General features: G+C 51.5%; 1 protein-coding gene across 2 annotated transcripts in view; it reads left to right on the top strand.

Moving 5' to 3' along the window:
- The first annotated feature begins 4,780 nt into the window (after positions 1-4,780).
- The window catches only part of KLHL25 (kelch like family member 25), a 35,171-nt gene continuing 15,694 nt past the window's right edge, over positions 4,781-24,257 (top strand). Inside the window, exon 1 of one of the 2 annotated variants that reach the window (XM_087428909.1) lies at positions 4,781-4,819. The gene's annotated coding sequence lies outside the window, so the exon portion shown is untranslated. Of the gene's footprint in view, positions 4,820-18,983; positions 19,772-24,257 lie in introns of those variants that run through there. The other variant, XM_087428910.1, reaches the window with a different exon arrangement.

Raw genomic sequence — 24,257 nt, 5'->3', positions numbered from 1 at the left:
TTGTGCACCCAGAGCTGAAGCGGTGACTCAGCAGTGACCTTGATTCCAGTGCTCCCCCAGAAGGGCAGCCACCGACACCCTGCCCCTCCCTTGGGAACTGAAGCTGACAAAGCCATCTCCTGCCACAGCCCTGCCCTGCGCAGGCCCCACCTGACCAGGGGTTCGTCTTTTGGTAGGTTGACCAAAGACTGAAGACTGAGTTGAGTTTATCCAACCCTGAGATCAGAAACCACTGACTTAACGGTGGCTAACAGTGCCCCTGCAGCTGCCTTCAAATCATTCTGAAATCTCTGAGCAAATATTTACAGAGAGCCACCTGTGTGCCAGGCACTGTTCTGGGTCTGGAAATGGAGCAGCAAGTGAAACGAAGGCCCTGCTCTCACGGAGCTTACATTCTGGGAGCGCAGACAGACAATTAAATCCCCCCACGCCACATTCAGTGTATGTATGTGTGTATCGGTAGTGTCAATGTTTGTGTATCTGCACTGTCAGCCAGGAACACCTGTCGATGAACAGGTTGGGTTTGTTACTTGTTGCAGCGAGGGAGATCACACACCAAGGGGGAACCAAGGGGCGTCTCAGTACCAGGGTGTTAGAAAGAACCTAAATAGGATTTGGGCTTTGGCTGGGTGGCTTGGGAGAGCACGCGAGGAAGGGGCGGTGTGCTCTGGATTGGGTGCTGTCAGAAAGCAGGGGTGAGTTTGTAATGAATATCTCAGTAAATCTTACCTAAAAGGAGACTAGACGGAGGCCAGAGCTGTAATCAATGAAGAAGCAGCTGTCACTCATACTAACCGGGGGCGGTGGGCGTTGGCATTTTGTGGCTTGGACAATGATCGTGTTTTGCTGTGTTCAGACATGATCATGGAGTGGTCTTATCTCTGTCTCGACCCGTCAAGGTCACGGAGTAGCCTTGTCTGACTCTGATGTTCTGTGAGATTGCTTATGTTCAATAGGAGAACACCAAGGCCCAGCTGTGCCTGCAGGACCAGCTCAAGACGTCAGGGAGGCTTCTCTCGCTCTCTCTCTCTCCATATAATAACAAACAAAACATAACATAATATAATATAACTTCAGGTGGACAGAAGTGCTATGGAGATATGGAGTAAGGCCAGGGATGGCCAGGGTAGGGAATATGGTTACTTCATAGAAGGTGGTTAGGGAGGCCTATGTGGCAAGGTGACACTTGAGTAGAACCCTGAAGAAGCCAGGGAGTGAGCCGGGTGGATAACTGAGGAAGAGCTGCCAGGTGGAGCCTGCAAAGGCAAAGGCCCCGCAGTGGGACTGGCTTGTTTCAGGCCTAGAAAGGGGGGAGTGGGTCTGGAGTCGAGCGAGTGGGGGACAGGGAGGTGGAGAATGAAGTGTGAGGGGTGGTGCAGGCCAGATCAGGTCAGGCCTGTAGATCAACAGTAAGGACTCTGGCTTCACTCTGAGGGAGATGGGAGCCACAGGAGGACAGACGTTATCACATTACATTGTAAAAAGATCCCTCTGGCTGCTGTGTTGAGAAAAGACTCTAGGCGGCAGGGGTGGAAGCAGGGAGGTGAGTCGGGAGGCTGCCGCAATGCCCCAGACAAGAGATGATGGTCGCTTGGACCAGCTGGTGGTGGCAGTGAAGGCGGTAAGAAGTGCTCAGACTGGACAACGATTGGAGGTGGGGTATGAGAGCATGGTGCCCAGATTTGTTTGAGCAAAAGAGTGAGTTGTCCTGTGCTGAGATGGGGAAGCCCACGAGAGGAGCAGGATATCTTTTGCAGGGCAGCATACAGAGGCTCAATGGGGGCATGTTAAGGTGGGGTGGCCCTAGACATCAAGTAAGCACCTGTGGGCCTGGAGGTCATGGAGCAGCTGGGGTGGGAGTACAGATTTGGGAGTTCCGGGATTTGTAAGAACACAAGCCATGGGCCTAGATGAAATCACCTAGAGTATGAACGTAGGAAGGGAGGAGGTCTTCTCTATCTCACTCACCTCCCAGACACTCTAATATTTGGACATCTGGGAAGTGAGGAGAATCAGCAGAGGAGACTGAAAAGGAACATCCAAAGAAGTAGAAAAACCAAGAGCTCAATCATCTATTAACAAATATGTATTGAATTCTGTACATCATCTCAAAATTTCTAAGACTTTAGACCCTGAACCACATGACTACTGGACAGATGGCAATGCCAGGAGGGAAAAAAAAGGGTGCTGGCCAGGACTGTTGATTGACACCAAAAATCTGTTCCCTCTTTCTTGGTAAAAGAACTCTGACTCTGTCTGGAGAGGCAACGCACTCATATAAATGTCTACATAAGACGTAAATGGAAGTATTGTATGGGACTTGTGCAGCCTGCTTAAATGGAGCTTTGAGAGGCACACAGCTGCTCTTCTACTCTTACTCCTTCCTGCAGTCTAAAATATGGATGTTATAGCTGGAGCTCCAGCAGCCATTTTGGACCATGAGGCAACTGCAAATGGAAACCAAGCATCAAGGATGGCAGAATGGAGATACAGGAGTTCTTGATGACTGTGGAGCTGCCGACCAGTCATGGATTACTTAACTTCAGATTTATTTTTCATGAGCAAGAAACAAACTTTTATCTTTTTAAAATTCACAGTTATTTTGAGTTTTCTGCCATCTGTAGCTAAAGCTAATCCTAACTGATATGAGATTTACTCATAGTATTTCAAAACTGTGTAGACAACTTGTGTGAGGAACCAAGGATTTACAGATGCCACGGTCCCTGCCCTTCTAGAACTCCCTGTGCAATGGGTTGGACTAACAGGTAAGTGGGTCATTACAACACTAGCTGGGAGGGGCTATGATGGTGGGTATGCTCCAGGGTCTACAGTGAGGGCTGAGACAGATGGCAAAGCAAACTTCATCTCCTCTTTTCCTTTCAAATCATATCTTAATTCAATAACTCGCAACATGTTCTTGGTCTGATTCCGGTCTGTTCTCTGTGTTTGATTTTAATATATTCCAGTACCTAATTTAAGCCTTTGAGTTGGAGAGGGGAAAAATGATAATGTGGACCAGATTTTAGATAGTTGGCACTTATAATTTCACAGAGAATCTGAATGGAATAATAAGCAATGATTAGGAACTTGCTAAGAATCAATTTTGCATGTGGAGCTTCATCCAACCAACAATTATATAAATACTCAAGCTCTAGAAAATTGGCAGAATGCTAAACTACAAATGTGATCTGGGTCATAATTCTTTAATGGACCAATTATTTCGATGTGGTCTTTTCCCCTTGGAAGGCACCTTAACTGCACACTTGGCCAGCGTCTTCCCTCTGGCAGAGACTGCTTTTACATGTCAAAACCCTCCTGTCTTGAAGGTCTCCAGATCTAGGCCAAATGGATACACAAACCTATTTTGAGCACTTAGTAGGTGCCAGGCCCATTACACATGTTCTATTATTTAATCTTCACAATAATCCTGCAAGATAGGTTCTAGAATCCTCCTTTCACCAGTAAGAATCCAACTCTCAGAGAACCTAAGCAATCTGCCTCCAGTCTACACAGCTCTTGAGGGGTAGAGCCTGGATTCAAACCCAGATCTCAGGCTGCTTTCCTCTATACCTTACTGTTTTACCCAAAATGGTTTCCCTCATGGTGTCTTCTCTATCATCTCACAGCCTTTTAAGTCTGGAATCTCTTTGTTCTGATCTAAACAGCTTTCTACCCGTGGGCTCTCCTCAGTTTCCCCAGTCAAAATCCCACCGCTCCTCCACATCTTTTGTGCAGTCCCCTCCCCCTCCATAAACCTTCCTGGCACCTTCCATCAGTGACCTCTGCTTCCTGAGAATTCTCCCCGCCCTACACGTGGCTCTTACAACACTTATCACTTTCTGTACCTTACCAGGGCTTTTTGTACCCTTAAGTGACCTACCTAAAGTATCAATTTTCAGTGGTCGCGAGAAAAAAAAGGACATTTATTGCGCACTGATTTTGTCACAGGTGTTTGTCTCCTTTAAATCCGTAAGTAATCCTATGAGGACTTTTTACCTGCCACGTTACAGATGAAGAAACTGGATGCCCAGTAACCTGAAGTGGTGGAACGAGACGCAAACCCAGAAGGCAAGAACAAGAAATGAAAGATCATTCCCCGCTAAGAGACTACCCCCTCCGCAGGCGTCCAGTAACGTTTGTGGAATGAATTAACGAATGAATGAATATCTGAAGGTTGGCTTACAAGAGCAACTTGGTGAGAAATGACACGGGTAGGAGAGCCGAAGTACCCTGAAAAATACATATTCCAAGTACAGACGGGGTTTAGTGACAGCAGAAAATCCCAAACATTGAAACAAACCCAGACTAAAAAGAAAGGTTTCCGTAACATGTTCACAACCAAAAGTGTAGCTCCGCAGACTAGGTACAGAGAGGCATGTGCCATCTACAAAGTTCCCTGCTTCGGAAAGCTCTAGACCACCGTCCGATTTCGTTCCCAAACTTCGGCCGCGGGGGCGGGCAGGCGCCTGTCGCTTTAAGAATCTGGTCGAAGTCCTTTTCCTCTCCCCGCCCCGCCCCCTCACGGTCCCGGCGCGGCCCGGGCCCCCACCCCTGTCTCCTCCTGCGGACGGAACTACAGGTTCAGCCGCCCATCCGTCACAGAAGCACCGCCTCTGATTGGCTTCGGGCCGGGAGGCGGGGCGGGAAGGCCGAGAAACTAGTTTGTTGGCGGCGCCTGGCTGTACCGCGGCGGCAGTGCTCTCGGGCTGTGGTGAGCCGGGGGAGGGGAGCGGCGGCGCGGCGGCGGGGGCGTTCTGAGCGCGGCGGCGGCGGCGGCGGCGGCGGCGGCGGCGGCGGCGGGGGCGGCGGCGCCGGAGCGGTGAGTACCTGTGCTGGCTTGGGCTGGTCTGGGGGCGCGACCTCCGGCAGCTCTTGCCGCGCCTGGCCGCCGGCACTTGTCGCCCCCCCAGCCCCGGACAGGGACCGGGGCGCCGGGTCTGCGCGCCCCCCGTGGGAGCCCCCGGCAGAGGGAGCCTCCGCGGGGCCGCCTGCGGGATGAGCACAGCGGGGCTTGGTCCCCGGAGCCGTCCCGGCCCCCGCGGGGTCTAGGGGGACTGGAGTCGGGGACAATGGTGGGGAGGGGACCGTAGTCAGCCGCCCCTCCCCAACGGCGGCCCCTCCGGCCTCGCGCGTGCCTGGGGACCCGGCGAGGGCATTTGCTCGGAGCGCTGGGCGAGGGAATGAATTGTTTTGCAAATGGATGTTGCGCGCGGGAGCTACACTCTTTCCCCTGGGAGTGGTTGATTCATTGAGTCCGCAGACTCTCTTTTTAAAAAATTACTATCGATCCTGGAAAGAGGAGGCTGCTTGTCTTTGAGGATGTGAGCGCCGGGCTCTGCGCCCCGGCCGGCCGAGTCCCCGCGCATTGGACGCCGAGGGCCGGATGGCTGCCTGCCTCGTGTTGAGAGAGGGCCGAGGGGTTAGCCAGGGAAACGTCGTCCACGCTAGCCGGGGCCGGAGCCCGCCGCCCCTCTGCCCCCGGCCGTTCATGTCCCGCCTGACAGGGCCCCTTGTCTCTGTTTAGAGAGCTGTGGATAGCAGAGCAGTGATGCCACGCTGTAAGTCCCACTCACCTGTCCACCGTGGTGGCAGCCACCCTGGCAGGTGCAGAGCAAGCCTCGTCCAGCCCGGCTGTCCTCATACCCGGTCTTGCTCTGGCTCCAGGACCCCACCGCACTTGGGCACGCCTCCACTCCTCCTTCCCCCCCTCGTAGTTGCTTGAGAAGCTTTTGCTTCAGAAGACTAGGCCCCCAGGGGTACCAGACAACTTTTTTGTGTTGCTGCTTCAAAGCCCTTTAAGTTTGTTTCCACTATTTTTAAGCAAAGAAAAATCTGTGTAGAGACCTGATCAAAGGGATTGGGGCAGGGGCGACCCAGAGCCCCGCAGGTTGAATCTGGGTACTCTTGGGTCCTGCGGGGTTGCTCTGAGCAGCGGGAAGGCACCCTGAGCTTTGGCCTTCCCTGGCAAGTCAGGGCGGAGAACACCAGGTGTGTCTGGGCCTTTTGCTTTCACTCTGCTGGTGTGAGCGGGTGAGGGAAGTTGCTAGTGGCACTGGGAGAGGAGGCAAGAACCCCACGTTCTTGTTGTGGACCAGGCTCTGGTGACTGTGACTTGGTGTCAGGCCCTTTGGGACCCTCTCTTCAGTCTCCCCATTCATAGGTGGGAGTGATGCTCAGTGGGCCCAGTTGTGCTGTTAGGATTCCTAGGGGATGTTGGTGAGGCTTGCATTTGGAGGCTGGGAGAAGTGGGATACAAGGTCCAGCCCACGGGGGCCAGATTTGGTGTCTTCTAAGGCCGGGGCTCCTTGAGTCCCCAAGCTGTGCCTGTGGAGGTTGAAGGAGTCAGTCTTCTTCCAGTCCCGGCAGCTGTCTCGATCTTGAGTCATTCCGTTTGTCAGGAAGTGACTCCAGGGAGGTGGTTAAAAGGAAGGTAGAGAGAGATGGTAGAAACTTTGGTCCTGGGGCTCGTGCTGCAGCCAGATTTATGTTTGTGGTGCAGAGAGAGGAGCTGTGGGCGAGCTGCACACTCCACGTCGGAGACAGCTTCTGCAGCCTGATGCCCGTTAATAGCGTTTTAAACCTGCAAGCACCCAGTGTGGGAAGAGGAGGGCAGGAAGGAAAGAGGAAGATGACCCAGGCCTGGGACTGCCAGGTCTGCAGTGAAAGTAGGCTTGGTTCTTCCCATCTATCACAAGGATGCCCAAGAGGGTTTCGAGGGAGTGTTATTTAGTGAGTGGTTCATTCATTGTTAGTTCTTTCATTGTTTGAAGGGTATTGATTGGGACCCTGCCTTCAAGGAGCTCCTAGACGAGGGTGGTGTGCTGGCACGTGGATTAGGGGTCCTGACACATAGAGATGTGCACAGTACCCCAGTGATAAAGGCTGCCAGGGGACTTGAGGGGAACAGGAGGGGCACGGGGTATTCCAGGCCCTGGGCGGCTGCCTTCTCCCACCACCCACTCCCACTTCACCCAGAGGCCATTTCATTGCCAGCCTCAAGGCAGGTGCAGGTTGAGGTCAGGGAGAATGCAGGTAGGAGGGGATGGTAAGGTTCACCTGGGACTGTGGTGGTCTGGCCTGTGGAGTCAGTAGTCCCGGGAGTCCCCAGGAAGATGGATGGCTCCTGGATGCAGCCTCTCTGCTCAGGGGTCCTGGGAGAACCCACTACCAGCGCCAAAGACCAGCCCATGGCCTGAGCCCTTAGTCCTTCTGGACCAGCCAGGGGGTGTGGGTGTGGCCTGGCCAGGGAGGGGCCAGGCAGAGCTGGCATGAGAAAACAGAGTGGCCAGACGCAAATGAATTGGCTGATTGAGATGCTGGTTTTCATCTAATGTGGTAAATTTCATAATTGAATTGCCTTAGGCAGCCAGGGCTGTTGAAGCGTTTTTCCCAGCCAGAAAGCACTTAGTTGGGACAGCTGGGGGCAGGGGCGGGGATGGGCGTGGGGAGGACGTCTGCATCCACAGCTTTTACTCAAGCATCCTAGCAAGACTTTCCCTTGTGAATCTGGGTCTGTCCCCAGGTGAGAGAGGGCTCAGGCACTGGAGTGGTCTCTGTAAGTCTCTTCAGCATGAGGTCAGGGTGAAGAGCATGGATCAGGAACCAGACTTGGTTCAGATGCTGCCTGGTCTGTGATCAGTCCTGTCCTGGGACCCTATCTCCACCCACCCGGCCCCCTCCCTCTGGCACCAGTAGGCCCTGTTCTTTCTTGCTGCTGACCCTTTCCTTCCAAGCTCTGGCAGCGCCCTTTTGGATGAAAAAGGGCAGGCATGTGTGCCTCATTGGCTTGTTCTTAAAAGTGCCAGCTCTGTGATCTCAGAAATCCATTTTAATTGGGAAATTTCCCTATATTTTCTGCAAATACGTGAAAATCTTCTCAGCCATTGCTTTCCCAGTGGTCTCCTGGACCCCTGGGTTGGGTACAGAGGCTGGACAAGGCTCTCTGGGCCACACCTTGTTTCAGTGGGACTGAGGCCCGAGGTCAACTCCACCCCTTCCCCATCCCCACAGGTGGAACCCTCCCACCTAGAACCTGTTGGCAGAAAGAGCACTTAAGTGGGGGTCTGGGAGTCCTGCTCTGCCCGTGCCTGGTTGTGTGACTTCGTGTAGGTCCTGTAACCTTTATGGGCCTTGATTTTCTCTTCTGTACATTGAGTGGATGCTCTTCTGTACAATGCTTCTATTAAATGTTTGCTGTAAAATCTCAAAGGTTCTTGCAACCTCTGATGTTTAGTTTTATAAGGCTTGAGTTCTATGCTTAGCCCTTGTGGGCAGGAAGAGTTTGAGAGACAGCCAGTAGAGTGCAGAGGGGCCAAATTAGAAGTCAGGAGTCTAGAGTGCTAGTTCCAGCTTTGCCTCTAATGTGTGCTATGGGGCTTTGGGCAAGTCACTTTCCCTCTCTGGGCCGTAATTCTTCCACCTGTAGAATGAAAGGAGTACAGTAAGCAAGCTCCTGGTTTCCTTTCCTTTCTGGTTGAGTGGAATCTGAGTCAGACTTTCCAAGTAACTCCAGAGGGACAGGGTTCATCTCCCTTGGTTTCCTGCCTCTGCCCCACTGCCTTGGAGTTTGGGGTCCAGGTGTGAAGGGCCTGCAGGCCGCTGTGTGCCCATGGCTGAGGGGCTCGTGAAGCCAGCCACAGACTGGGCTCAAAGGAAGGTGGCATGTGGGTGACTCATTTCCCAAGATTGTTCTGACTGGTCCTGGGCTGGGAGCTGGGCAGCAGGTGTGGGAGCACTTAGAGTGACTCCCCCCTTCACCCGGAACAGATGGGATGGGACCTAGCCTGTGGGGTGTCCCCTGGCCACAGAGCCCCGAGCCACCTCTGAGAAGAGAGATAGATAAAGAGCTCCCAGGAGCCAGGGGATCATGAGGGAGCCTGGGGGATAGGAGGAAGATGCAAGGCTCCTTGCCTCCTGCGCATCAGGCTTTGCCAAGGAGGCGCCTGCAAGACCAGTTGGATGGCTCCTCCCGTGAGGAGGCGGGGGCTGAGCAGGGCGGTGGGAGAGCTGTGTCTGCTGCCTGGAGGGAGGACCACGTTGGCTGTGGGTGTCACTCCCCGCCCCCTCCGTCTGCCTGGAGGATGCCTTCGACCCTCAGCTGGTTGATCGTCAGAGTGGTGTGCAGGGATAGGATAGAAACAAGCCTTGCTTATTTTCCACCTGCTCCTGGAGGGCCCCCAAGGAGAGGCTGACCACAGATCAATCTGGGCTGAATGGAATTAATTTCCTAATTAAGAGAGGCTTCGCTCATTTCAAACCCCAGGACAAGGTGCCTGCCGGGTTTGCAGTTGGCCAGGCCAAATTTGGTGGGGCAGGAGTGAGGGCCAAGAGCCAGAGGAGCTCAGAAGCTGTGGCCATTGCATCTAGCGTGCAGAGTTTAAGGTCTGCTACGTCCTAGCTGGGCTTGTAAGACCTTGGGCAGCAAGTCCCTTAACCTGTGAATGCCTCTGTTGATCGTGGCTTTGGAAATCTGAGGGAGGAAGATGGACAGCTTTATTCGTGCAACACGCATTTATTTAGCACCTTCTGAATGGATCACCCCGGACTAGAAACTAGGAAAAGAAAGTCAGGTTTGAAGGGGGTCCCTACTTGGAAGCTCTGCCTCTGGTGTGTGAGGCAGACAGTCAAGTGGTTATGGCACAGCACTGGGGTCTGAGTGGCGTGTCAAGAGTCTGCCTCAGTTTCCCCATTGGAGAGGTGAGGAAGTGGACTATTTAAATTAGAGTCTCCATTCCAAACATGCGCAAGGAATATTTTTGCCGTCTGTTCTCTGCCAGGCTCTGGGATGCAGCAGAGAACAAGGCAAGGTCCCCGTCATCCTGGAGCCCCCATTTAACTGGAGGAGGCAGACAACACATAGACAAAATAAACACAACTACAATTAGGGCTGCGGGAGGTGGACGGGGAGGTGTGAGGAGAAGGGTCAGGTGGGGGATCCACTTAGACCAGAGGGCCTAAAGAAGGCCTTTCTGGGCGGGTGACATTTGAGGCTAGGCCTGCAAGACCAGAAGAGAGGCAGCTATGGGAAGATCCAAGGAGGGGCATGCCAGGTGGTGACCAAGCAAGTGCACGGGCTGGGAACATCCTCGGCTGTGGAGGGGGATGAGACGAGACCCAGAGGGAGGCTGCAGCCCTTAACATTCCCTAATCTTCTGATTCGTAGGGAGGCCAAGGAAAACTAGGGAGGCCAAGGAAAACGTGTTCCTTTTAAGTTGTTTTATTGTTTCTTTATTTCAATAATACATCAGTAGATTCCCTTTATAAGCAAACAGTGTAAGAAACAACCAGCGTGCTGTGCAAGTCGCCCGTCCTTGGTGTCTGTCAATGGTTTGGTGCATGCTCTTCTAGTCCCCCTGTCTACGGACAGATTTTGTTTTTACGTAACTTGGATCGTACTTAACACTCCACGACTTCTGTCACTGGGTGTGTGTTGGAGTCCCTTCTCTCTTCATAGCTGCAGAATATCCCACAGCATGGCTAAGCTGCCGCCTTTCATCTCACTGTGTCCTGACGAGAGACGTTTGGGTTCTGTCTGGTTTTTGTTTTTTCCCCCATACAGTCCATGAAGTCTTGTACATCCTTGATCATACATCTTTCTGATCTTTCAGTTTTCACTGTCAAAGCCAAATGCTTTTCGCAAAGACAGCCAGTTCGCTCTGCCACTGATGGTGTTGGAGAGCCCATGTCCCCACATCCTCACCCACACTTGATATTATCCACGTTTGTAGCTAATGTGAAATGATCTCATTATTCCTTTAAAGAAAAAAGTGATCTAGTTTATTTACACTTCCTCTTTTTATTTTAACCCATCTTTGTTTTTCCAGAGGATCAAAGTTTAGCAAGTGCTGGCTCTGCCTCTCCCTGGTCTCCTGACCTTGGCTGGGGACTCAGCGAAGCCTTCACCCTGCGAATAAACTCATCTGTGAAATGAGGCCCTTTTAATCCCTGCCCTGCCCCCTGCCAGGCTGCTGTACACTGTGAATGGGAAAACATTCCTGAAAGTTCATTTTATGCTGAAAAGCTCTGCAAACATCATGCAGACATCTGAAGCTTGGAACATTTGAGTGAATCCAAATGTTTCTAAACAGCCACTGTGTCCAGAGGAGGGCTGGGGTGCCTTTAGGTGGGACGTCTGCCTGGTGTCCCTGAGATGGAAAGGGCCTCACCCCATTTGAAAGAGAAGTGAGAGGGACGGCCGAGTCAATGGGCTCCTTCCTGTCTCTCCTGTGGGCATAAAGCAATGAGCCAGGAGGGTAGAGAACCTCTACCTTGTATAGCTGGTTCATGAAAAGGCTCAGAAAGGGGCATTGGCCACCACAGACTGATCCCCCTATTTACCTGTTGGTGGTGGAGGCCAAAGGCTGGGGCTCCTAGAACTGGATGAATTTCTGGTTTATTACCTTGGGAGTCCTTGTCTATTTTCCTGTAACAGGAGGCTTTTAAACAAAAGATTTACAAGAGGGCCCTTGTACTTGATTTGGAGACAGAAAGAGGGGAAGCTGTGGAGACTGATAGAGTAGGAAAGGTGGAATCTGGGGCCAGGGAAGACCAGGCCCATGTGCTCCCTGGGTGGCGTCAGGCCCCATGTTGGGGGAGCCAGGAGGCTGGTGGCCTGGTGGCCTGGGTCCCTGGAGGAATTCATTACTGCTGGATTCAGGTGCTGGGGGACATTTTTGCCAGCTCTTCTCTCATTCCCCAAGTGGGCTCTGTCTAACGCAGTTCGCCCTACCTTGGGGGCAGCATCCAGGCCTGGCTGCGATTCCCCTGCTGCCCTGGGGACGCCTCAGATGAAGCCCTGGTGGAGGCTTCTGTCATCCCCAGCAGCCTGACCTGGTTGGGACAGCTGCGGGGGAGCTCTAGACCACAGACAGGAAGGTGGACAGACATGGGGGTGGGTGATGGAGAGTGGATGAGCAGGGGACGGGGTACCCCCACAGGCTTCGGTAGGGAGGCCCCCCACCTTTGTACCTCTGCAGCTAGTGCGCAGGAGAGAAGGGTGGAGCTGGCTGCAGGCACATTTTGGCATTTATCAGACGTCCCTGGATTCTGAGGGTGGGGTTTTTCATGAAGGGAGAAAGGGAGCATTTCACTCTGGAGCCGGCTACAGGGTGGTCCGCTGGGGGCAGGGGCATGAGCGGCCTGCCCTTGTGGAGTCCTGCCCCACTGCCCTCCTGTGCCTGGCTTGCAGGCACCTCACGGAGCTGGAGTGTGGGGGAATCGCTGGGTTTCCTCTCAGCACCCGGATGACTGGTGTATCTGCTGCAGGAAGTTGCAGCTGCTATTTTTACCACTGCAACTAGGACTTTTTACTGGAAGGTCCAATTACAAGCAAAATGTTAGGGTTTGGCTGGCTAGCAAAGCCCTGGGAGGCCGTCCAGCCCGAGGTCAGTTGGTGTGTAAAGACACATTCGCACGTGGACACACACCTACCCTGGCTGCTGGGTGCTTCCTCTGAACCACTCCCAGTGTCTGGAGTTTTCCTCTAGGCAAGAAAGAGGCTTTTGCTGGGTTTTGCTCAGATAATTGCCCCCAAACACCTTATCTCTGGCTAGTCATGCAGTTGTGAAGCTGAACTGGGGAGCAGTAAGCCATTCTGGTCCTGACTGCCCAGGAAGCTGAAATTTTGTTAAATGAAATTATTGAGAACCTGTATATGATACCTACACTGCTAAGTGCTAGGGATGGAGACGAGTAAGATAGTCGCTGTTCTCAAGCATCACACATGCAGCAATTTAAGATACAGAAAGTACAAGTCGTCCCCAGACCCTTGACCAGGCACCTGATATGCTTTGACTATTTGTATGCCTAATGGCTGGAGGCTGAGCAGGGCTTGTACTGGGTTCTGTTGCTGCGTGAGAAATCATCACAAGCTTAGTGGCTTCAAGATACCTATTTCTTAGCTCACAGTTCTGTAGGTCAGAAGTCTGGATTGGCTCAAGTAGGTTCTGTCTGAGGGTCTCAGAGGGCCAAGGCCAAGGTATCAGCTGGACTGGGCTTTTATCCTGAGGCTCTGGGGGAGAATCTGCTTCCAGGCTCATTCAGGTTGTTGGCAGAATCGAGTTCCTTGTGGTTGTAGGACTGAGGTTCCTGCTTCCTCATCATTGGCTGTCATCTGGATGCTGATCTCAGCTCCTAGAGGCTGCCGAATTCTGTGCCATGTGGCCCCCTCCATCTCCACGCCAGCAGTGGGGCATCCTACTTCAAATCTCTGGCATCCACTTCTGCAATCAGCTGGAGAAAACTCTGCTTTAAAGGGCTCATGTGATTAGGTCAGGCCTACCCCGATAATCTCCCTATTTTAAGGTCAGTTGATTAGTTAGTAACATCATTAATTACATCTGCAGATCCCTTTGCCATGTAGGTAACATGGTCACAGGAGTAAGACCAGGGGGCCATCTTCAAATTTTCCTACAACAGGCTTCATGCTGTCCGAGGCTACAGCAACAACATTATTAATAACAGCAGCTCTCATGAATTGAGTGACTTTCGTGTGCTGAGCTCTTTACATGGATTTTCTCATTTAATTCTCAGGATAGTACTTTGATGTAGAAACGGTTATTTTCACCCCCGTTTTCCAGATGAGAAAACTGAGGCTCAGAGAATGTAAGTGTCCTGGGCCAGTTATACAGGTAGAAATGGCAGAGCTGGAATTTGAAACCAGGGCCTTGGCGCCTAATCACCCCGTTAGGCTGCTCGAGATCAGCATCTGCAGTTTGATTCCTGTGATTTATGGAACCCCAACGAGGACAGGGTTGAGGGCTACTCTCTCCCATCTAGCATTTAAAATACTTAAATATGAAACACGTCACTCATATTCCAAGTTAATACAGCAGACGCTGGAGACCTTGAATGTGGGTTTAACAGATGTCTGGATCTTTTTGATTCTTATTCAAGTGGATGTTGTGGTTAATCCACTTCCCATTCAGCAATATTTATTGAGCATCTAATATATTCTAGGCAGCAAAGATGACACAGAATACTGTCCTCGAGGAGTTGGAAATAAAAATAAAGACACAATATACAATGACTTGAAGGAATAAATAATGCTTGATAACAAAGGGGTGTCACAACGCTGCAGCAAAGAATTAACAGGTGTTAGAGTGTTAATTGCAGGAGACAAGACAAAAATGTTTTATTTACTCACTGCCATATCCCTGGGCCCAGCACATAGTAGCTGCTCAGAAATTACTTGTCACGTTAATTTTTTGAGCATCTTCTATGTACAAGGCCCTCTACACACCAGACAGCTGTCAAGTCCAGAGGAGGGTGTGATCATGAAATGAGAGGGAATGTGGAGAGGGAGTGGGCTTGAGTAGGGAGGAAGGGGTGAGGGCTAGAAAGGCCCACGGGTGCCTGAGTGAGCGGTGAGTGGGAGAGGGGCTGCCGTGGGTGATGAAGCTAAAGCAGGGAAATGCTGAGCCAGGCTTGAATGTCAAAGCCTCCTTGAAGGTTTTGAGCCCGAGACGGTGGTGGTCAAAAGCGATGCATTTGGACCCATTGCTGGAAGTGGGAGACGCTGGGGACGGCCTGTCACAGCCCAGCCTGCAGTGGGGAAGGCCTCACCTTGTCTCCAGCATAGGACGAGTGACACAAGAGACCCTGGAAGGAAGATTTAATGGAACTTGGTGGCCGAACGATATGCTAAAAATGTGTATATGAATGAGTTGCAATTCCTGGGCACCCATGTATTTGGCTATAAATACATGTCCGTATGTAATTTCAAGAGACCAGGAATTATCAGCTGCAGACCCAAGTGCAGCAGGCTGTGCCCGGCCCCTGTAGTTTGCTCTCTGAGGCCCTGCCCTCAGCAAACCACTGAGGACTGTTATTTTGGGGGAGCACGAGGGGGTCCTGTGGTGAGAAGAAGGCGTCTGGTAATGCAGGGAGGAGCAGAGCAGGCCTGGTGATTAGAGGGGAGGCTCGGGGAGGGAGGAGGCCAGCCTGTGTGGAGTAGAGGGTGCTGGCTCCTGGGCTGCACGTCTGCGCAAGCTGGGGAGGGGATGGAGACTCCCGGGGCGCAGGGGATTCCATGCTCACCTGCCCCCGCTCCCCATAGAAGTTCCTTTTTCTCTGAGTTCTTAAAAAGACATGGTTAACGTGGAGGATAAGGAAGTTCTGCTAACCCAGTGTTCTTGAAGTGTGGCCTGAGAGGGTCCCTGAGATTCTTTCGGAGTCCACAAGGTCAAAGCTATTTTCATGGTAATACCAAGGTTTTAATTTGCCTTTTTCACTCATTGTCTCGGAGTGCATAACCCGGTGAACCAGTGTGTTCCAAATGACCATTGCACGATGGTACCAAATCATGCGTGGGTAAACGATCCATTCCGAGTGCGGCAGACCAGGATCGGGTACCAAAGTTCACCGATAGCGGCCGAGGTTCCACCTGCAGCAAACCTGTAAGAGGTCCTGGTGATACTCAGGGAAGAATATCCACGGTTACCTAAAAAGGCTCCTAAAATCTCCTCCCTTCTACTACTGCCCATCTGTGTGAGGCTGGATTTTCTTCATATTCTTCAAACAAAACATTTCACAACAAATAAATGCAGAAGCTGATATATGAGAATCTAGCTACTATTTTCAATAAAATTTTTTAAAAATAGATTTCTGAAAAACATCTTTGATTTGTGTTAACATATAATGGGTAATTATTACTGTTTTTAAGTGAACTAATATACATTTACATTTTTCTGAGTAGTAATTTCAAATATGGTAAATATCAGTAGGCAAAACCACGTGAACAAAAGCCCCATAGGGTCCTCAGTCTTTTTTTTTTTTTTTTTTGTGAGGAAGGTCAGCCCTGAGCTAACATCCATGCCAATCCTCCTCTTTTTGCTGAGGAAGACTGGCCCTGAGCTAACATCCGTGCCCATCTTCCTCCACTTTATATGGGACGCCGCCACAGCATGGCCTGACAAGCAGTGCATCGGTGCACGCCTAGGATCCGAACCCAGGCTGCCATCAGCGGAGCGCGCACTTTTAACTGCTATGCCACGGGGCCGGCCCCCATTTTTTTTTTTTTTGAGGAAGATTAACCCTTCACTAACATCTGTTGGCAATCTTCCTCTTTTTTTTCTTTTTTCTCTCCAAAGCCCCAGTACATAGTTGTATATCACAGTTGTAGAGTTGTAGCTCTTCTATGTGGGACGCCGCCTCAGCTTGGCTTGATGAGCTGTGAGTAGGTCTGTGCCCAGGATCTGAACTGGCAAACCTTGGGCCGCGGAAGCAGAATGTGCAAACTTAACTGCTATGCCACCGGGCCAGCCTCCTCAGTCATTTTTAAGTTGTAAAAAGATCCTGAGACCAAATCATTTGAGAACAGCTATGCTACCTAAAGCCTCTCTAAATTGGGAGCTGGGTATGGGTTACTGAGCCCAACTCTCTATATCCATTTTTCACCTTTGGTCCCTGAACAATCCTATGAAATTGGTGTAATTATTTTCATGCCCATTTTACAAAAGTGGAAACTGAGGCACAGAGCATTTGAATACCAGGCACGGGTTCCACAGCACAGAGGTGACAGTGCCGGCAAGTGGAGAGGTTGCAGACTCATGTTGCTGTTCTGCAGGCGGGGAGGAAGGCAGGCGGAGAGACAGCCTGTGACTGCTTTTCTGGTCCACATCCTCGAGCCATGCACCCTTGTATGCAGCAGGCCCTCTTCATGGCGGCTCTCCGTCTGGCAGGGAGACACGTCTCCACATGCCTCCTTCATTCCCAAGTCCCAGGAAGGAAGATGTGGGTTTGCTAAGTGGCAGCAGGGCGCTTGAGAAATCAGGTGATTTTCATTTGCAGTAGCGTCTCCCATTCAGGCACACGCAGTGTGTGTGGCCAAGAAGATTCTTCGTCTTCATAAAGAGCCCACAGTGTGCCATTTGAGCAGGGATTTTGGAGGGAAACAGCTTTGAATGCTGAGGATATGTGCATATTTCTTCTCTGAGCCTCAGTTTGCCCATCTGTACAGTCAGGACAAGGAGACCTTGAAGAGGTCTTGTAAGGAGTAAGTGAGAGAATGCATGTCAGTTGCCTGGCACAAAGGGTCAGGCAAGGTTTTTAAACAGTGACACTGCATCTGGCACAGAGTTCAGCGGGTTCAAAGGGGGGTGTGGTGAAGACAGTGTCCCCTGCTCTCCTCCCCAGCAGTAGCTACTGTCAGCCAGTTTCTCACACTGCCTGCCAGAGATGGCCTGTGCACATACTGACAGGTGTGTGTGTATTATGTATTGGTCTATGTGTCAGTAGGTAGTCTGGTTTTTAACATATGTAAAAGGTAACATCCTATACACAGCACTTCTCATTTTAGCACAGAAAGCCAGTTGCTTAAATTTTTTATACAGCTGCATAGTACTCTGCTCTATGAACAAACTGACGTTTGTGTAACTGGGCCTCTTATTTGTGAATGTTGAGGTTGTTTCCAGCCTTTTGCTTTTGCAGCCGATGCTGCAGTGGATAACCTCACTCTTGTGCAAGTGTGGCTGAGGGCAAGAGTCTTAGGAATGGAAACACTGGGGCAGAAGGCACCTGCATGTGTCATCTTGAAAGATACTGCCCAATTGCTCTGCACCTACGCTCCCCGGCTCTCGGCCCTCTTCGTGGGAAGAGAAAGACAGAGCTGTGTTTGGGCTTGAGGAATTGAAGAACGTTCTAATTCTGAATTGACACCAACGCTGAGAGCCTGGAGAAGAACGAAGCTCCTAAAGAACGTGGAGAAAGAAGCCACGGCCCGTAAATGGGTGGTGCGTTACTCGGGGTTTTTTTGTTCCATTCTGCATGTTCGTTTTCCTCCGAGACTGTCATTCCAGGTTGCTCACTGAAAGTGATATCTAGGCCAGAGCGCTTTTAATGGCTCCATCTGTGGGCCTCTGCGAATCTTTCGGGACCAGACAGGAAGAGAGACAGCCTCCCTCCAGGTCCCCAGCCCCCTCTGTTTGCCAGGGGCCAGGACCCTGCTGCTGAAGAGGAGGAACCCGGGACAGTGATGCAGAGTTTACTCTGCAGGGGGCTGTTCTCTGCCCCTCTTTCTTTCTCTCCCTGTCTCGCTCTGGATAAGTGAAAGGAAACAAGTTATTTCAACAGCTGGGTGAACCTGAGTGCCGAGTTGTTTGTCCCTTCTGTCTGGAGCAACAGCTGGGCTTGCAGACAACTCCCAGCTCGGGGTCAGAGACAGTCCAGGCGGCCCCACCAAGCCCAGGGGGAGCGGGATGAGCCTGGGGGATGAGCCTAGGGGATGAGCCTGGGGGAGCAAGACATGGTGGGAAGAGGCTGGCGGCAGCTTCTCTCCGCCCTGCCCTGATGAGTTTGGAGGTGTGTGAGCCACTCCTCTCTTAGCTGAAAGAAGCCTTTTTGTCACAGGGATGGTTTAAGCGCTGCAGACAGAACTTGAGGACAACACGGCATTAAATGTCTGTTATTCTCCAAAGAACTTATCTCAAGAGAATCCAACACAAGCAAAGAAGTTACTTCTTTGTTGGGTAGAAATTCAAAAACCTATGGATGAATTAATTCGTAAGTCGTGGTTGATGTAGATTTCACAGACACCAGAAATGACAGTTGGCAGCCACAGAGACGGGCTGTTTCATGAGGGAGCCGGAAGATGGCCAATCCCAGTGTCTGTACGCGGGAGGCCCTTAGTGAGTCTTCCTTCACTGGTGAGTGAAGGATAGGAATGGAGAAACTATGTGGATAGGTAAAAAAGAATGTGAAATAGTATTCTATAATCGCAACAATATAAAATGTTCATTTTTGGATAAAAGCTGAAAATAATAAACCAAAGTGAACATAGTTATTCCATTTGCAGTGTTTCTCAAACTTTTCTTATCACCCCCCCCACAAAACCATTTTAGACTTTTTCCCCTAATTGTGCTCACTGCCCCCCCATTAAATTTTAATACCAGATATGCTCTATAACTGTGTCCTGTATGTATATCTGTTTTATACGTAAAAGGAATAAGGTTTTTCCGCCACAAAGACCCAATTTTTGCCCCCTTAGAGCAGTGTCCCCACTCCCTCACCCCCGTGAAAAGGCCTGTGTTAGGGCTGGGATGCTGGGAGATTTACGTCTTTTGTATCGTGTGCTTCGCTCTTGGGGGTGCCTCTGTCCTGTCTCGCTTGGTTGGTGGAGCTCACACTCTGAGAAGACAGGGTACAGGGCAGAAAAAGGGACGCTGATCATCCACGGCCGCGACTGCTGTGGCCTGGACGTGTGGCCCAGACAATCCCTCCTGTGGCAGGGCTCTCCCGGTTTGCCTCTCTCCTTGGTGAGATGGTTCTCTTAAAAAACCATATCGGTGAGAAGCTGGCAAAATCCCTACGTTGTCTTTGAGCATCTGGACAAGGCTGGGAGATTGTTAGGTCCTCTCCCTGAGGTGGCTTTGCTCAGCTGGGGGTCCTCATCAGAACACAGAAAATGACCCAAGAGGCTGCTGTCTTGCTAGGACCATTCGTGATGTACAGGAGAGAAGTTACCTTGTTACTACAGTGGATATCCTGGGGCGTGGGGGCGTGGTTCTCAAGATGGCACTGCCGTAAGTGCACAGAAGCTGGTTGAGAAGGGCGGCTCCAAGTGGTAGAGGAGAGGAGAGTGTCTGGGGGCTGGAATCCCAGGCCGAGGCCCCACAGACCTTCTCTTCCTTTGGTGCACAGGAAAGAGCAAGACGCACCTGGATCCGGAAGCTGCCCCTTCCCTGCGCTTGGAAGTTGGGCTCACACAGTGCACAGTTGGGAGCTGATTGCCCATGTCTCCTGCCCAGGCTACAACCCGTGACGTGGGGATGATACTGTACGTAAGGCTGTGGTGGGGATTGGATGAGTTAGTCCAGAAAGCTCTCAGAACAGTGCCTAGTACTTAGTAAGTACTCAATAACTATAATTTATTAGTGGTACTGTTGTCATTACCATTAATCTCTGAGCTGCTGTTTTCTTAGCTGCAAATTACAGCAACAGTAGGCCACGTGGTAGGATTGCACTCGGGCTCTTGTGGGTGAGTGAAGTCACGTGACTGGTTTTGGCCAACGAGATGGCAGCAGAAGTGGTGTGTGTCTTTCTAGAGGGCTCTCTCTTCCCTTTGGCATGGTGACTGGTGACATGGTAGCTGCTCTGTCCTCTGGGTCCCTGGGAGTGACAGTGTTGAGAAGAGCACTTCCCCACCAGCACTACCACTGCCACCAACCGAACCCACAACGTGTGTAGTATGAGCAAGAAATGTGTGAGCAATAAATCTCTGACCTCTAAAGCCTGGTTTGGGGGTTTGTTGCTGCAGCATACTCCCTTCCCAACCAGAATTCCCTGCTGATTCTGTGCAACCAGTGTTGCTTCATTTCCCAGCGGGGTTTCACAGGCCTTGACCCCTCATGTCCTGTTCTGTGCCTTCTCTGGGAAGGCAGAGCCTGTTGCCTGGGTAAGGCCAGCGCAGTGCACCCCCCGAACCCTTCCTCCAGGAACGGCTCGTCCACACTGGTGGAGTTGGCATCGTTCTCAATAGCAGCTGTCAACTTGTAATGATAGCTCTGCCTCCTTGACTGCCAGGTGCTGCTGTCAGCCTGGGCCTTGGCTGTCGATCATGGAAGCTAAAGTGGCTGCCCTTCCTCCAGTGTGCTTACCGTTTGGGTGCATTGAGTGAAAAGGCTGGAACACGTGGAGAAGGCACTGAAGTATTTGCCTGCCCCCTGGGTCGGCTGGGACCTCCCCTCCCCTTCTAGGCTTTGGTTGCAGACGGACGGGTGGGCCACATGTAGGGTAACCTTAGGACACACTGCCCATGTGGGACACTGTTTGGGAGGGTGGCACTGTTGATCATGACCTCAGAATAGCAGGTGGGAACCAGGTTGTCCCACAGCGTGCTCTGTCAGAAGGTGTGGAGGGGGTTGGGATTCTGCCCTGTGGGGCGAGCTGAGGGGCGGGCTGGCCTGCTCTCCACCCGTCCTGGGGAGCTGTCTGGTACAGGGACATTTTGGTACTGCCTGAAGAGGAGCCCCATTAGTACCAAGCAGTTTATGAAGCAGACACCCCCACCCCTTCCCTGAGCCTTGCTCTGTACTAGAACTGCCCCCATGACCAGCCCATTCCCCTGCATGAGGTACGGGCGTTGAGATGAGGCTGAGGGCCAGGGTGGGATGAGGTAGCCTCCAGCAGATGAACCACGTGAGAGCAGAAAGCATGCGTTACCAAGTCTCGCAACTTCACCGCAGCTGTGAAATCTTTCACAATAAAAAGCTGGCCAATGAAATCAAAATAAATACACGGAGTGAAAAATATAAACAATTCTAATCCATTGCATTTTAAATTAAAAACAAAGTACATACAATTTGTTGAATAAATATGTATATATAGTTTTGGGTTTGAAAGAATGGGCCATTGAAAGGCAGAAACATCTGGGGAAAGGACCCATTGTCTGATAATTCACTTGTATCTAGAATGATCTTTGCCTCTGATTCAGTTACAGTGATCATACTAATTTTACTTTCAATTAACACTTAGATTTGTCTGCTTAATAAGGGTGCTTAGTTTGTTTTCCACTTGACACTCGCATGGATGGACACCCCTGCACCCCTCGGGCTCCCGGGGTGCTTGGTCCCCCAGACACGGGCAGGCAGGGCTTTGAGCCGCAGAATCATGGCTCGTCTGCTTGGAAACCCTGCCTGGGTGCCTGAAGAGGAGACCCGTTAGTACCAAGCCCTGGAAGGGTGGTTGCAGCCCGCAGCCCGACGTGTGTGTGATATTTAATAGTGCTTAAGTCCTGTATTAGTACAGTCCTAGGAGTAAGCCAGATCCAGCAGGCTTGACAAAAATGTTTAGTGTTTTTCCTGATTATAAAAATACTACCTACTCATTAAAAAAATCAAATAACTTAAAAATGAATAGAGTCGACAGTGAAAATCCCCTCATTGAAAGTGGAGGTTAGGGACGGACAAGGCTCGGGAATGTCTGCTGTGTTCTTTGTTCAGTGACAGTGGTGACAAAGAAACAATAATAAAATAGCTGACCCAGTGAGCAGGCTGGGCCCAGGCTGTTCTAAATGCTATCGTTTATTGTCTCATTTAATTCTCACAACAACCCTATAAAGTAGCAGTTGTTTTCATCATCACTCAATGGTTGAGAAAAATAGACCCAGAGAGACAAATTAACTTTCCCACGGTCACACAGTAATGGCTGAGCTGTCTTTAGGGGCCCTGTTCCTAACCACTGGCATTGAGGAGCTTGACCTTTCCTCAGGCTGCATTGTCACCATCCTGTCAGTACAGTTGGGGCAGAATGCCGTGAGAGAAACAGCTGCAGAATACCTGCCGCCTGCCCCTCTCCTGGCCCCCTCACCCATCCTGCTCAGACGTTAGCTTTTGTCTTATGCGTTAGTGTTGTACAGCCCAAGAGGTAAGACCATGCCATCTTGACTTTTGTTCTTTTAGCCCTCAGCATAGCCTGGTATACAGCAGGTGCTCAATCAGGATTTGTAGACCAAGTGATCTGTGACCTTTGTGGTCACTGGGGTCCTCTGTCTTGGGCCCCAGTTCTGACTGACTGCTGGGGTCCCTCTGCTGTGGCTGGCGTGTCCCAAGGTGAATTCTTTACTGTGTGTCTGGTACCTGGGCTCAGGTGGCTGGAACAGTGGGAGTGGCCAGGCCGCACTCTCGTCACATGGCCGGCTTGAGCGTCCTCACAGTATGGCGGTCTTGGCTTGTCTGGCCTCTGCGATATGGCTGGCTTCCCCTTGGGTGAGTGTTACAAGAGCAAGAAGTGGAGGCTGCCCATCTCTGAAGGGCTGGGCCCAGAAATGGACTCAGTGTCACTTGGGCTCCCTTGCACTCCCTGTCACAGTGCAGTCACAGATTCAAGGGGAGGGGACATAGACCCTGCCTCTCAGTAGGAGGCGTGTCATAGAATGTAAGGCACATTTAGTCACTGGCCCCATGTCATTGTGTCCCTGCCTGTCCCCCTGGCCTTTTCTCTTCCCCGAATGGGCCCACTTCGAGTCCACCCAGCCTGTGCACTTGCTGTTCTTCTACCTGGAACGGAACCTTCCTTTCCCCAGTCGTTGCATCCTGGCTCCAGCTCATCACTTAAGTGTCAGCTCACACATGCCATCGTCACAGGGACACAGATGAGCCCACCGTCGTCTTGTCACTCTGTGGCCCATTGCTGTGTAATTTTCTCCATAGCACTTCCAGGAATTGAGTGTCCTGTTCACGGATTTGTTTTCTCATTGCTGGTCTGTATCCCCCGCCCCGTACCGCCAACCCTGGCATGTGGCCCATTTGGGCAGGAATTGTGCGGGCAGGAACCTCGTCTCTCTCTGCATCACCATCTCAGGTACATGGCACGTGGGACTTGTTCACGAAGCTTATGGTGAATGAGTGAATCAGAACCACGTTACCTGCAACCCATCAGCTGGGCTCTGGGTGTTTCCCACTCCTTCCAGCCTCCAGTGCAGAATGATGGCGTTGACACCTTCATTTTGAGGATCACTAACTCCTGGCTGGTGGAGGAAGGGGGTGTGTGTATGGGGGTTCTTTCTAGAGTGCGGCACCAGAAGAGCCGCTTTGACACTGCTGGTGTGTTTCTCTGAGAACAGAGGCCATGAGCTTTTAGTCACTGGAATCTTCTGTGAGCATGCCAGGTTTTTCCCTGGACATCTCATCCCTTGGCTACTTTGTTTCCTTGTGCATTTAGTGAACGTTCCAGGGAGGATGGGAGAAATGAGCAGGGCATGTTGTTATTTGGTGCATTTTAAGCGCTTCTCTGCAGGTGAGGATTAGTGTGGGGAGTGGGGGTGTCTGAGGTGGATCGATACCTCTTAGCAGGATGATAAATTGCTAGTCTGTAGCATGGCAGTGTCGTGCGGTTATATTATGTGCCTTAAATCCATCACAGCCCAGGGTGGCGCTTAGGTAATCGCAATAGTTCTGTGATACGTGCAGCATGAGAGTGTCTGATCTGTTGTGGCCCCCAAGGCGGGGGCCGCAGAGACAGGCTTCGAGGTGCTGGGCAGACCTGATTTTGCACATGCACTCTGGAATGCTCACCCCTCCTGCTGCTGGGAACCTCCATCTCCCACTCCTTCGTGTCCCCCAACCCGTGCACAGGGCTGGGCGTGTAATTGGACCTGAACACTGAACGTCACCTCGTGAAAGCCGTTCTCCTCTGTGTCTGGGGTGGCCTCCCTGGAGGTGGAAGGGGTGGAGGGACCCACCCGGCTAAGACCCCTTACCGAGGTGAGCAGCCCCGGATCACCAATTCAGGGACCTGATGTCCCAGGGAGTCCTTGTACTAGT

The sequence above is a fragment of the Ceratotherium simum genome, chromosome 3 (genome assembly GCF_057802395.1).
Source record: "Ceratotherium simum simum isolate JZ-2026a chromosome 3, ASM5780239v1, whole genome shotgun sequence".
Taxonomy (NCBI): Eukaryota; Metazoa; Chordata; class Mammalia; order Perissodactyla; family Rhinocerotidae; genus Ceratotherium; species Ceratotherium simum.
Note: the sequence above shows the minus strand (reverse complement) of the source record. Positions and strands in the feature narration are given on the sequence as shown.